Source organism: Somniosus microcephalus, chromosome 13 (genome assembly GCF_052327205.1).
Source record: "Somniosus microcephalus isolate GS21.2 chromosome 13, FLI_Smic_1.0, whole genome shotgun sequence".
NCBI lineage: Eukaryota > Metazoa > Chordata > Chondrichthyes > Squaliformes > Somniosidae > Somniosus > Somniosus microcephalus.
Window position 1 is genome coordinate 144,599,309 of NC_140999.1, and position 13,483 is coordinate 144,612,791.

General features: G+C 49.5%; 1 pseudogene; it reads right to left on the reverse strand.

Moving 5' to 3' along the window:
• Positions 1 to 2,406: 2,406 nt before the first annotated feature.
• LOC147108636 (opsin-5-like) overlaps positions 2,407 to 13,483 on the reverse strand; it is a 39,227-nt pseudogene continuing 28,150 nt past the window's right edge.

The following is a 13,483-nucleotide window of genomic DNA, read 5'->3' on the forward strand; positions in this document are numbered from 1 at the left end:
TAACGATGCGGCAGTGGGAAGAGAAGCCATTGCAGGTGATTCTCTGGCTACGATTTGATAGATAAGAATTGAACCAGGCGAGTGCAGTCCCACCCAGCTGGATGACGGTGGAGAGGCGTTGGAGGAGAATGGAGTGGTCAACTGTGTCAAGGCCTGCAGACAGGTCAAGCAGGACAAGGAGGGATAGTTTACATTTGCCACAGCCACATACGATGTCATTTGTGACTTTGATGAGAGCCGTTTTGGTACTGTGGCAAGGGCGGAAACATGATTGGAGGGATTCAAACATGGAGTTTCGGGAAAGATGGGCATGGATTTGGGAGGCAGCAACACATTCAAGCACTTTGGAGAGGAAAGTAAGGTTGGAGATGGGGCGGAAGTTTGCAAGGGTGAGGGATCAAGGGTTTGTTTTTTAAGAGAGGTGATGACGGCAGATTTGAAGGAGAGGGGGATAGTACCTGAGGAGAAAGAACCGTTAACAATATCAGCTAAGATGGGAGCCAGAAAAGGAAGTTGGGTGGTCAGCAGTTTAGTGGGAATAGGGTCAAGGAAGCAGGAAGTGGATCTCATGGACAAGATGAATGCGGAGTGGACATGAGGGGAGATCAGAGAGAAACTGGAGAAAGATGTGAGTTCAGGGCTAGGGCAGGGGGGAACCTTAGAGGAAGTTCGGCCCGGTGGGCTAGGAGAAGGAGGGGAAGTGGCAGAGTCAGCTGATCGGATGGTCTCAATCTTAGAGACAAAGAAGTCTATGAGCTCCTCGCACTTGTTGGAGGTGAGGGTGGAAGAGACAGGGGAGAAGGGTTTAAGAAAATGGTTAACAGTAGAGAAACGAAGCTGGGGTTTATCTTTGCTTCCAGGGTGATCCAGGAATATTGAGCAGTATTGGCAGATGAGAGCAGGACCCGATAATACTTTCTGTGGTCCAGCCAGATCTGGCGGTGAATGGCTAAACCATATTCGTTCAAGTCTGCGTCTCTTGGACTTGAGGGAGTGAAGATGAGGGCCGGAACAGGGGGAATGGCCAGGGTGAGAGAGAGAGTAATGGTTTTAATAGGGACTAGGGCATCAAAGGTGGTGGTGAGGGTGTGGTTTAGCTGCAGAAATGTCGTGGTGAATGCAGGGCCAAAGGCTGAACAGTTGGGATTTCATAAGTGCAGTTGTGAGTTGGGAGAGAGTTTCTTCCAGGGGCAGACATAGAAGGAAGTAGGGTTGTGAGGGGGAGGAAAAGGAGATGTGGGTGGAGAGTGATACAAGGAAGTGGTCAGAGATGGCCTTATCTGAGATTGGTCTTCCGAGAGGTCAAGGAAACTGAGCATGTGTCTGTAAACCCTGTGACGTGGGTAGTGCCTCCTGAAACCTCGGTCCCTCTCCTGTGCACCTCTCTCCCGTGGACCTCTCTCCCGAGTGCCTCTCTCCCGGCCTCCCGTGCGCCTCTCTCCATTGGGCCTCTCTCCCGTGGGCCTCCCACCCGTGCGCCTCCCTCCCGAGCACCTCCCTCCCGTGGGCCTCCCTCCCGTGGGCCTCCCTTCCGTGAGCCTCCCTCCCGTGTGCCTCCCTTCCGAGCACCTCTCTCCCGTGGGCCTCCCGTGTGCCTCCCTCCCGTGCACTTCCCTCCCGAGCACCTCCCTCCCATGCGCCTCCCTCCCGTGCGCCTCCCTCCCGCCTCCCTCCCATGCGCCTCCCTCCCGTGTGCCTCCCTCCCGTGGGCCTCCCTCCCATGGGCCTCCCGAGCGCCTCCCTCCCGTGGGCCTCTCTCCCGAGCGCCTCCCTCCCGAGCGCCTGCCTCCCGTGGGCCTCCCTCCCGAGCGCCTCCCTCCCGTGTGCATCCCTCCCATGCGCCTCCCTCCCGAGCACCTCCTTCCCGTGGGCCTGCCTCCCGTGGGCCTGCCTCCCGAGCGCCTCCCTCCCGAGCGCCTCCCTCCCGCGCGCCTCCCTCCCGTGCGCCTGCATCCCATGGGCCTCCCTCCCGTGGGCCTCCCTCCCGTGGGCCTCCCTCTCGTGTGCCTCCCTCCCCTGCACCTGCCTCCCGAGCGCCTCCCTCCCGTGGGCCTCCCTCCCGTGCACCTCCCTCCCGTGCACCTCCCTCCCCTGCACCCGCCTCCCGTGCGCCTGCCTCCCGTGCGCCTGCCTCCCGTGTCTGTGTTGATCCTACCACAGCACGTTGTCACTGTCATGGATGGTGATGCTCTTCCTCTTCTGATGTGCTGTCAAACACTTCCAGTGCGCCTTGGAGCCGGGTTGCAGTCATGATCTAAAAATAACTTATTTTAACTATCCACCCGCCCCCAGCCCATTCATTCTTGGGGGCTAAAATTGCCCCCAATGTTCGTGGAATGTTTCATCATATTGTTAAATACATGGGGTGAAACTATGCTGTATGATATTAACATATAAATACAATAGCGCATTCATGAACCCTGTTTATTTCAGATGGTTAACATTTTTGAACAGAGAAATTTCATGTGATGTGTTAATACATTACTGTATAAACTTATTCCAAATATACAGAACTAAAAATTGCAAACTTTCTAACTTAACAATTTATACCATCATTTAATTTTCAAAAATACATTATACATCTTCACCTGAATGGTCTATTTTGTCACCCTAAGTGGATCTGCACAATGCTTTCAGTGTTCAAGGTGATACAAGATAGAAGGAAATGTTATATCATTATACTAAATACTAGTGAGCTTGGTGGGCAGTGTGTCTATTGCAACCTCAATACTGTCAGTTGGAGATGTCATGCTTCCAGTTAGCATCACAAGTGCAGTTCTTTTCATGGGTCCATGTGCTGTACTGTTACCACTTGAAATATCAGTACTGGCTTTGGATGTGGATCCTCCCGAACTCTGAGATTTTGGATAGTTACTGAAATTTTCAAATGTATCTGGGCATGTGTTGCAGGCATCATCCATATCCACTAATCCATTTGGAGTTTTGGTAGAATCCAATGTGATCTGATCACAAACTGATTTTAAAGTAAGGTCTGGTCCACTGCTGCAGGGTCCACGCTGCCGCCTGCACAGATTGAGCAAATGTGCCATGTCTTTGCTTAGAAACTTTCAAAAGTTTGGTTTGAACAGCAGATGGATGATAGGGTTATATAATGTGGATGATTTTGTAAACATAGCTGACAGAGCAAACGCTAGTGATGGAACCATGTCAGCGTTCCCAAATGCTGCCCACATTGCTGAAATCGCATACGGCGTCCATGCTACTAAAAATCCAATGCACACAGCAACACTCAACTGTGGAATAATGAAAAGAGAATGGTCACATTATTTTAGTTCACAGTAGTAATGATTGCAACAGAAATGAAGCATTTTTGTCTAAAATTTAGCATGCTGTCGGCTTCTTTAACTCAGTCACAGTACCCAACCAGCTTCGTTCATGGACATTTTATCCCAACTTAACTCGGCACAATCGTTACAGAATTTTGTCAATTTATAAAAAATGAACAGGCAGTCATTTAAATCTGACTGGTTCTGGTAACCTTTTCGAAGGCATTTATCAACCCGCCTTGTTCGAATCAGAGAGTCTGTCTTAAGCCTTCAAGGAGAGATAGTCAAGCCAGATAGCTTCCTTAGATGGTGAGAAAAAGCAAGAAGCTGCTACGTTACAATATTTCTTGTATCATCGTGCTCATCTACAAGAATAGTCTGAAACATGGTGAGGGTGGTTTTCGCCTTTAATGCCCGAGCATTAAGGATCACCTATGTGAAGCATAGAAAGAAAAATCTGGCAGGAAATAGAACTCACCTGATTTTTCTTCCCTTGAACTTAGTGGAAGGGAAAGCCAGGAGTTCTGTAGGGGGCGTGCAATTTTCCCTGCCAGATTTTCCTTTCTGCACTCTGCACAGATGATGCTTAACCCCCCCGGGCATTAAAGATGAAAATCTACCCCATGAAATAGCGCCAAAAATATCTTCCATGAAGAAGAGTAGGAAAACCCAAAAATTGTAACAGTGATAATATCTGAATTCATATTTTATATGGAGGGTGAATACCAGGCCAATTGTGGCTCAATAGAAGAGCTTTGAGTACATTCTGGTCACAAATGGAACATGCCCTAAAACTCTTTCAATGAATCTATAAACACAAGAATTGTGGCTTTGTTTAGCATTCATTGCATTTCTAATTTAATATTTTTAGATATGGCAGTAAATTGTTTTTGACACATTGATACTTAAATCCTCCTTTTTGAACATGCTTGCTGCAGTGATGTTGGGATGAAGATACTACACTACCAACTTAAGTCTACTAACTTTAAACAAAGTAAAAATGTTAACAGAGAGGATTCTTCTCCTTTGTCTTTACAGAGGAAGAAGAGTATAGGCAGCACTCCAAAAACAGCAGCACTCCAAAAACAGCAGCAGAGACAGCCAATTCTCAGCACCAGTTTAGTGTTGAAACAAAGGGCTGGATTTTCATTCAGCAGGCGGGAAAGAGGCGGGACTACAACATTCGGGTTTTAGTCCCGCCTCCATCGACGACGGGCCAATCCACGCGATTTTCCCTTGATTGACCTTGTTGAGCCCGCCCAGCGGGCTCAGCAGGCCAATTAAGGGCCACCCGGCAACAGGTGACATCATACAGATGAAATATCAGTGTTTCACAGCTGTTTGAAGCTGTCAAACACTGACAGTCTGTGTTCTAACCTGAGTCCTTCTACACAGACTCAGTTAGAACTCTCACCGGCACTAAAAGCTGAAGGCTGTCACTTTTGACAGATCGCGGCCATTCTGCTTTCAGTGCCGGCTGAGTGATGGACTCCCGACGCCTACAGGAAGAAAGGCTGTAGAGGTAAGTACAGGTAATTTAAACTTCTTTACACACTTCATGTTAAGTCTGTGTGTTCTAGTTATTGTTACTAAGAATCACTGCACACAGACCACAAGAGTAAATTCAACAGGTCTTTACTAGTCGGAGGTCAGGCTGAACTGCCCAATAAATCATTACACAGCACTTATATACCGGTGTGGTCACCACCGGTATTACAGTATACAGCAGCCAAGATAAAGTAGTGCATCTCTTAAAATAGTTCTCTTAAAGGTGGAACGGTTACATACGCCACAATCCTCCCTTTTTAGCTTAACAGTATATATTCCCCATTAAACATAACATAATAACATATATACACAACTTCATGTAAAAACAGTTCACAGATTCAGTCTCTGAGGAGGCCTCCTGATCTGAGACGGATAACGCCTTTCAGGGGTCTCTGGTTCTCGTTGCTGGGGTGACTCATCTAGTTGATCCCCTATGGATAGGGCATCATCATCAGGTATATTCACTTCTGAGGTAGATGCTTCAGGTTCACTAACTTCCTCCACGGTTGTCTCTGTCGTAACCATGGGCTCGACCCTTGTTCTCGATCCCACCAGTTGGTCAGCATGACGTCGCATTACATTTTCACCAACATCTACCGTGTACATCAGGGGTCCTTGTCTGGCCCGAATTGTTCCAGATTGCCATTTCTCGTTTTTATAGTCCCTGGCTAACACCGGTTGTCCTATTTCAAAACTCCGAGTGGGCTTGTTATTGATATGCTGGAACTGTTTGTTTTCGACTTCCCTCCGCACATTTGGTTTTAACAAGTCCAACCTGGACCGCAACCTCCTGTTATAGATCATCATGGCAGGACTTTGGTTTGTTGTTGCATGGGTGGCGTTTCGATATGCCAGTAGGAAATTGTCCACCTTGTGTTGCAGTGGAATCTGATCTTCGCTCATGGCCTTTATTGCCTTTTTGAACGTCTGTACAAACCTCTCGGCCAGCCCATTCGTAGCTGGATGATATGGGGCAGAGGTATAATGTTTCACCCCATTCTTCTTCAGGAATTTCTGGAATTCCTCTGACACGAACTGTGGTCTGTTGCCTGAACATATTTGCTCTGGCAATCCATTTCTTGCAAATATCGTTCTTAGCACCGCGATCGTCTTCTCCGAGGTAGTGGTAGTCATTTTAATCACTTCTGGCCATTTAGAATGTGCGTCCACCGCAATTAAAAACATGGAGTCCATGAATGGACCAGCAAAGTCAATATGTACACGTTGCCATGGGGTTGAAGGCCATTCCCATGGATGCAGCGGTGCAATTGGAGGTGCATTTTGGACTTTTTGGCACCCTGAGCAGCTTTTCGTCAGATCCTCTATCTGTTGGTCGATACCCGGCCACCACACATAAGCCCTAGCAAGGCTTTTCATCTTGACTCCCCCCAGATGACCTTCATGTAGTTCTTTTAGAACTCTCTCTCTTAACTTAGGAGGGATAATCACCCTTGTTCCATACATCAATGTTCCCTGACAGATGGACAGCTGTTCTCGTCTTGCTGAGAATGCCGGTAACAGTGGATCACCATGGGCTGGCCATCCCTTTACTGTCAATTCGTAGACCCGGGACAGTGTCGGGTCATTCCTAGTCTCCCTTTCAATATTTGCATTGGTGACAGGTAAACATTCGATGATGGTCGAGTGAAATAACTCCACCGGGTCAACCGTCGGTGCCTCCTCCTCAGTAGGTAGTGGCAGGCGCGACAGCCCATCAGCATTACCATGCTGCTTTGTACCTTTGAATTCTATCTGATATTGATGTGCCCCTAGGAAAAGGGACCATCTCTGGAGCCTCTGTGCTGTCATCACCGAAACACCCTTCTTAGGGTTAAAAATGGATACCAACGGCTGGTGGTCTGTCAGCAGTGTAAACTTCTGGCCCTGCAGGTAATGATTAAACTTCTTTACTCCCCACACAAGGCTGAGAGCCTCCCTATCTATCTGAGCATAGTTGCGCTCAGCGGAGGTCAATGATCTGGATGCAAATGCGACTGGCCTTTCCAAGCCATTTGACAACTTGTGTGAGAGTACTGCTCCAATACCATAAGGAGAAGCATCACAAGCTAAACGAATAGGTAGCGTTGGGTTGAAGTGAGCCAACACTTCCTCTGAGGTGATCAATGCCTTGCTTTTGCGAAAGGCCTTCTTACAGTCCTCGCTCCACTTCCATGGTACTTCTTTCTGCAAAAGAGCGTTCAGCGGGTGCAGCACCGTGGATAGATTTGGCAGAAACTTATGGTAATAGTTAATCAACCCTAGGAACAACCTCAACTGGGATACATTTTCCGGAGCGGGAGCCTTCACAACAGCTTCGATCTTGTCAGGTGACTTGTGCAGCCCCTCCTGGTCAATGACATGACCACAGTACGAGATCCGTTTCTGAAAGAACTCACATTTCTGGCGATTAACTCGAAGTCCATATTCCTTCAATCTGGTGAGCACCAGTTTCAAATTTGCAAGGTGTTCCTCATCGTCATCTCCTGTAATCAGGATATCGTCCAAGTAACATTGAGTGCTTGGAATTCCCTGTAATACCTGCTCCATGGCCCTCTGCCAAATTGCTGGAGCCGAAGCCACTCCAAAAACCAGTCTATTATATCGATACAAGCCTCTGTGCGTGTTGATTGTGAGATACTGGCGCGACTCTTCCTCAACTTCCATCTGTAAGTACGCTTGCGCCAGGTCTATCTTGGTGAAGTGTTTCCCGCCAGACAATGAAGCAAAGATATCCTCAATCCGCGGAAGCGGATATTGCACCGTGTGAAGCACCGGATTAACCGTGATCTTGAAGTCTCCACAGATGCGGACCTTCCCCGGTTCCCCGGCTTGTTACTCGATGAACACTTCATGACGGGAACAATGGGCGTGGCCCACTCACTCCAGTCCACCTTAGACAGTACTCCTGAACGTACTAGCCCTTCCAGCTCAGCTTCCACAGCAGGTCGTATCGCATAAGGTACCGGTCTGGCTTTGAAAAATTTTGGGTTTGCATGTTCTGCAATCTTGATTTTTGCCGTAATTCCTCTCAGTGTTCCCAGTCCCTGTTGGAACACCTCTTTAACCTCATCCAATATTCTGGACAATCGTTCAGGTTTGACATCTTTTTTTCCGGAATCTACCGTTATTGCTTTTAGGGAGTGCCAGTCCATATTTATTTTCCTGATCCACTCCCGTCCCAGAAGTGGTGGACCTCCCTCAGGTAGTACATATAAGTCCATTCCTTGGTGTTCTTTGCCCTTGTGTACCACCTTGACTTTTATCTTTCCGATGGGGTATACTCTTTGCCCCATGTATGTCTGCAATACTATCTCCGTATCCCGTAGGGGAATATGTGTGAATAACCTTTTGTAATCTTGCTTATTCATGACCGTCAATGCCAATCCGGTGTCCAATTCCATCTTCACTTGGACTCCTGCTATCTGAAGTGTGACCCAGATAGTTTGTAGGTCAGCTTCCTTACTCACATTGTGAATTCTCAGACTACCCAGTTCCTTGCTGTTGGAGTCTGAATCCAAATTCTGTTCATCCAAACTCTTCTCAGCCACCTTATGTACCTTTCTGCACTTTTCCTGCGGTGACTTTTTGTTGCTGGTCTTCTTTCCTGACCGGCATACTTTAGCTATGTGACCAAGCTTGCCACATTTTCTACATTCCTGATTTTTAAACCAGCATTGGTTCTGATCATGTGTTGTCTTTCCACAACGATAACATTTCACTGTACCCAAAGCCATTTGATCTACGCTGAGTACCGCTGCCTTCAGCTGCATTTCCGCAGTGCTTCTCGCTGCGGCTTCGTGCGATGCTGCAATAGTGACAGCCTTATCAAGTGTAAGATCATTCTCTTCAAGCAGCCGCTTTTGTGTTCCTTCTTTCGACAATCCACACACGAATTTGTCTTTCAGTGCCTCTGTCAGTCTTTCCCCAAACTGACAGTATTTCGCTAGCTTACGCAGTTCAATTAAATACTCCGCATTGCTTTCCTCTTTCAGTTGCGTTCTCACATAAAATTTAAATCGTTCCGCTAACATCAGCGGTGTAGGGTTCAAATGATTTCTCAGGACAGCAACAATATTAGCGAAAGCCTGATCCGCCGGTTTAGCTGGTGATAGAAGATGCTTCAATAGCCCGTATGTCTTCGCACCCATTGAGTTTAGTAAGGTTAGTGCTTTATCTTCATCTGATATTTTATTTGCCTTACAATAAATCTCTATGCGTTCTACATACGTGGCCCAATCTTCAACATCGGGATCGAAATCGTTGATGTTACCACGCTTAGGCATCCTCGCAATCTTCTTGAGAAACAAAAATAAATTTTTCTTTAATTTTTTTTCAAAATGGCGGTTTCCTGCGCTCGTCTTCTTCCCCCGCCTACGAAAATGGCGGCTTCCCGTGTTTGCCTTTCTCCCCCGCTGGTTGTAATGGCGATTGCCGTATTGCTGCGTTCGCCCTCCCCAGCAGTTCTCAAATCGTGCCTCCCAGCCCCTCTTTCCCCCGGCTGCGGCTGAGTTCTCCGCGGTTTTTTTAAAATAAATTTTATCCCGCGCCTCGCGGCCTCGGTAGCTGCCCGGCCTTTTTCCCCGGTCGCGGTCGAGCTCTCTCTCGACGCTGTTGCGTCTCCCAGCCCGCTTGCAGCCCGGTCTTTTACACCGGCTGCGTTTGCATTCACCGCGGCTCCCGTGCCTTACGCTGCCCCAGTCTCAGCGCCTCTGGCCCCGACTTCTGTCCGGCTCTTTTCCCCGGCCGTGGTCGAGTTCTCCGCCCTTATATCCTCCGTTTTTCCCTCCCCTACTTCACAGCCAACGTGGCCGACTTGCTGCTCGTCGCTGATCGGCTTACCCACCACCGTGATAGAAGGGATGATCACTGCCTGTTGCTGATGGAAGGCTTCGTGTCAGGATTCTTCCTTGCTCTTCAGACCCGAGTCTTTTCTCAGCAGGATGATGAGGGCGGATGCCTCTTCTCGACGCCCGTTAAACTGCCTTGGATATATCTCTGCCGCAGGGTAAGATCGTCATCGTCGCCACTGTTAAGTCTGTGTGTTCTAGTTATTGTTAATAAGAATCACTGCACACAGACCACAAGAGTAAATTCAACAGGTCTTTACTAGTCGGAGGTCAGGCTGAACTGCCCAATAAATCATTACACAGCACTTATATACCGGTGTGGTCACCACCGGTATTACAGTATACAGCAGCCAAGATAAAGTAGTGCATCTCTTAAAATAGTTCTCTTAAAGGTGGAACGGTTACATGCACCACACTTCAGACTTCAGACACACCAAACACACTTACCTTTGCGCTCATGCACCCATCACTCACCTGAACACCGACATCGCGACCCCTCCAAGACCTTCAACCCGACGGCCCGCCTGCTCTAACCTGGCGTGGTTTGGAGCCATCGGGAAACCCACACGACACCCCTCAAAATAGGGATTAGGCTAAAAACTGCCTGTTAACAGGCAGTTAATTGGCACTAATCCCTTCCCGCCTCGGGTCGGCGGATCGCAGTGCGGGGTGGGTACCCACCTCCATTGAAACTTACGTGGAGGCAGGTTTTGGGCGGGATGGTGTCGGGACCCCCGAAATCGGGATTTTTGCCCCCCGCACGCCTAAATGCCCGCCTCACGGCACACTGAAAATCTAGCCCAAAGCTTCACACTCTCATTTCCTTGTCATGGAAATGTTACAAATTTTGGATCTGCACTAGATATTCTTATGGGTTCAGCATCTTCGGTCTCTCCCATGAGTATATCCTGTGTCCCTTATAATGAAAATCTGAAGCAAAAACAAGAGCAGAATGAAGAAGACAAGGGCCTTAACATTGTGATGTCGAAGGTGTGGTGGGGCAAGACTTCCATCCACCAGTTTGCTCTAGCACTGACCCCATCCCAAATCCCTGGGACAGGTTCATTGGTATAAAGGGAGTGGGCACCCATGCCATTATGTGCCCTACAGGGAGAGGCAAGGCATTTTGGGGAGACACCTTGCCACTTCAGGAGAAGGCAGAGCATCCTGGCTGAAGATCCTGATATTTTTTTAAACTGAGCAAATCGACATTTGCTGATTCTGAATGGCAATTGATTGCTTTTTGATTCCAGAAACCAGTAATGTGGGATCCATTTCCATCTGTATGTAATGCAAGAAAGGGAACTTTGCCTGCAGTATGAACATGCACTTTCCATTGGGGTGAAAGGGGATGGAGTCGATGGGATTTCTGGTGGGTGATGGCAAATAGAAGAAGCAACCCCTGAGCTCCCATCAGAATTCTACAAAAGGACAAAAAAGAGCAGATTCTGAGCGCAACCAGGTCCTGCCCCAAATTCCTCCCCCGTACGTCAACCTAACGTTGACTTTATGTCACTAGAGGCTGGGAGGGGGGGAATTTGGTTGCTTTGCGCCTCCCGTTAGCAAAATTCAGCGGGATGTTAGCGGCGGCAGTAACTGTTAGCGCCCCGCGGCGCTGCGCCGCCGGTGATGTTGTCATCGCAGTGCACAGCGCCCCGCTTACACCCCCGCCGCTATCTTCGGTATCGCCCCCTGACTTACCACCGGATGCTATGTCTGACGGGGCCAGGGTGGTCTACCTGCCGCCGGGGCGGCGCTAATCAAAGCCAAGGTGCCGGGCAGCCATTTTTGTTACTGGCCGCCTGCCAGCACCTGGCCCCGTTGTCGTCCCCGGCCTCCTCAGCAGCCCCCCCGCCCCAGAGTGCTGGCTGCGCTCTGTGAGCCCGCCACTTCTCTTGAGTACCGGGCTCTTTTGCCGGCACGCCGATCCCTGGAGGCCCAGCTGGGCCCCAGGTCGCGCTGTGCAAGGCCCCTCCCCTTTAAGAAGGGGAGGAAGGCCTACAGTACCGTGGTGCAACGTGCCGCAGCGCATGGTGTTGTGGCACGTAGCGCCACGATATTCCCTCACAGCGCCCCAAGAGGGAGGCGGGGCACTTCCAGTAGTGCCCCACTTCCCTCTTGGGGTGCTACCAATGAATTTTGGCCACGGGGGGTGCTACTTTTAGCGCCCCAGCGAAGTTAGCGCCCCAAGGGGGCACAACTCAATTTTTCCCCGAGGGGTTTCTGTAATGTGTGTACCTTTAAGGGGGAGAACTACTTTTTACAGCTCCTGTAGTACCGGCAGTGACCACACTTGTATATAAACCCTGAGTAGTGATCTGCACAGTCAGTTGCAGTTTGAACCCTCATTCAGTAAACACCTGTTGATCGTTCCCTGCAGTCTGTTGTCTGATTATTGAAGGACACAACATTAAGATACACGGATATAACATTGGCGACGATGCAGATTCGAACCTACCTGCAACTCTGCATCACCTCCCAGGGATTCACTCCTGGAGAACAGTGGAAGGAGGTCGAGTCCAGAAGCACGGGCGTCGACCACGGGCAACCGCCCAGTCATCCAGCGGAGATTTGAGCATCGCAGGGGAGGCTGTCGAGAGCCAGGCTTGGCTTTCCAGTCACGGTGGTCCAGCGAAATGGGCTGGCAAGAGGTACTGCGCAGACCCTTCCCGGACAGCTGCGGCTAGAGCCGACCGAGCGGCACAGAAAAAGACCGAGCAGCGTCGACGGGGGAGAGAGAGAGAGGGCAGAGCGCACAGGGCGCAGCCGGTATTCAGGACTGAGCGGCGTCAACGGGGAGGGAGACGAGAGAGAGCAGAGCGCAGCCGGTGTTCAAGGGCCGAGCAGCGTCAACGGGGGAGAGAGGCGCGCAGGAAAACGCGAGGCGCTGCCATTGCCATGAGGACCGCAGAGAGCGGCATTGGCAGCAGCGCAGGAGCAGCGCATGAAACCCACAGGGCATTGCCATTTGCCACGAGGACCGCCGAGAGCGGCGTTGGCAGCAGCGTGGGAGACGCCATTTTAAGCCGCAGCGGGGAAGAAAGGAAAGCGCGGGAGACGCCATTTTAAGTCGCAGCGGGGAAGAAAGGAAAGCGCGGGAGACGCCATTTTAAGCCACACCCAAAAATGCCGAAGAGTGGCAGTATCACAGCGTTCGACAATGAAGTCGAAGATTGGACAACATATGTCGAACGCATAGAAGTATATTGCAAGGCGAATGAAGAGCCAGATGACAAGAAAGCGCTGGTATTGTTGAATTCAATGGGTGCAAAAACGTATGGCTTACTACGAAACCTAGTAACCCCAGAGAAGCCAGTAGAAAAGGATTTTGAAAACATAGTGTCAATCCTACAGGACCACTTAAACCCCACACCGCTGCTGATAGCAGAAAGATTTAAGTTTCACAAAAGGAACCAGCATAAAGATGAAGGTAATGCTGAGTATTTAACGGAACTGCGCAAGCTATCGAAACACTGCCAGTTTGGAACGGGACTAGCAGATACTTTAAGGGACAAGTTTGTGTGTGGGCTTCAAAGTGAAGGAACCCAGAAACGGCTTCTATCAGAAAAGGATCTTACGCTGGACAAGGCTTTCAGCATTGCAGTATCACACGAAGCAGCAGCAGCACGGGGCGCTGCAGAGATACAACGGAGACCACAAGAATATGGCACAAATGAAATGTCATATGGAACAGTGAAGTGCTATCGCTGCGGCAGAACAACACACGACCATAATGATTGCTGATTCAAGGACAAAGTGTGCAGACAGTGTGGAAAAGTAGGACACATAGCAAGAGTCTGC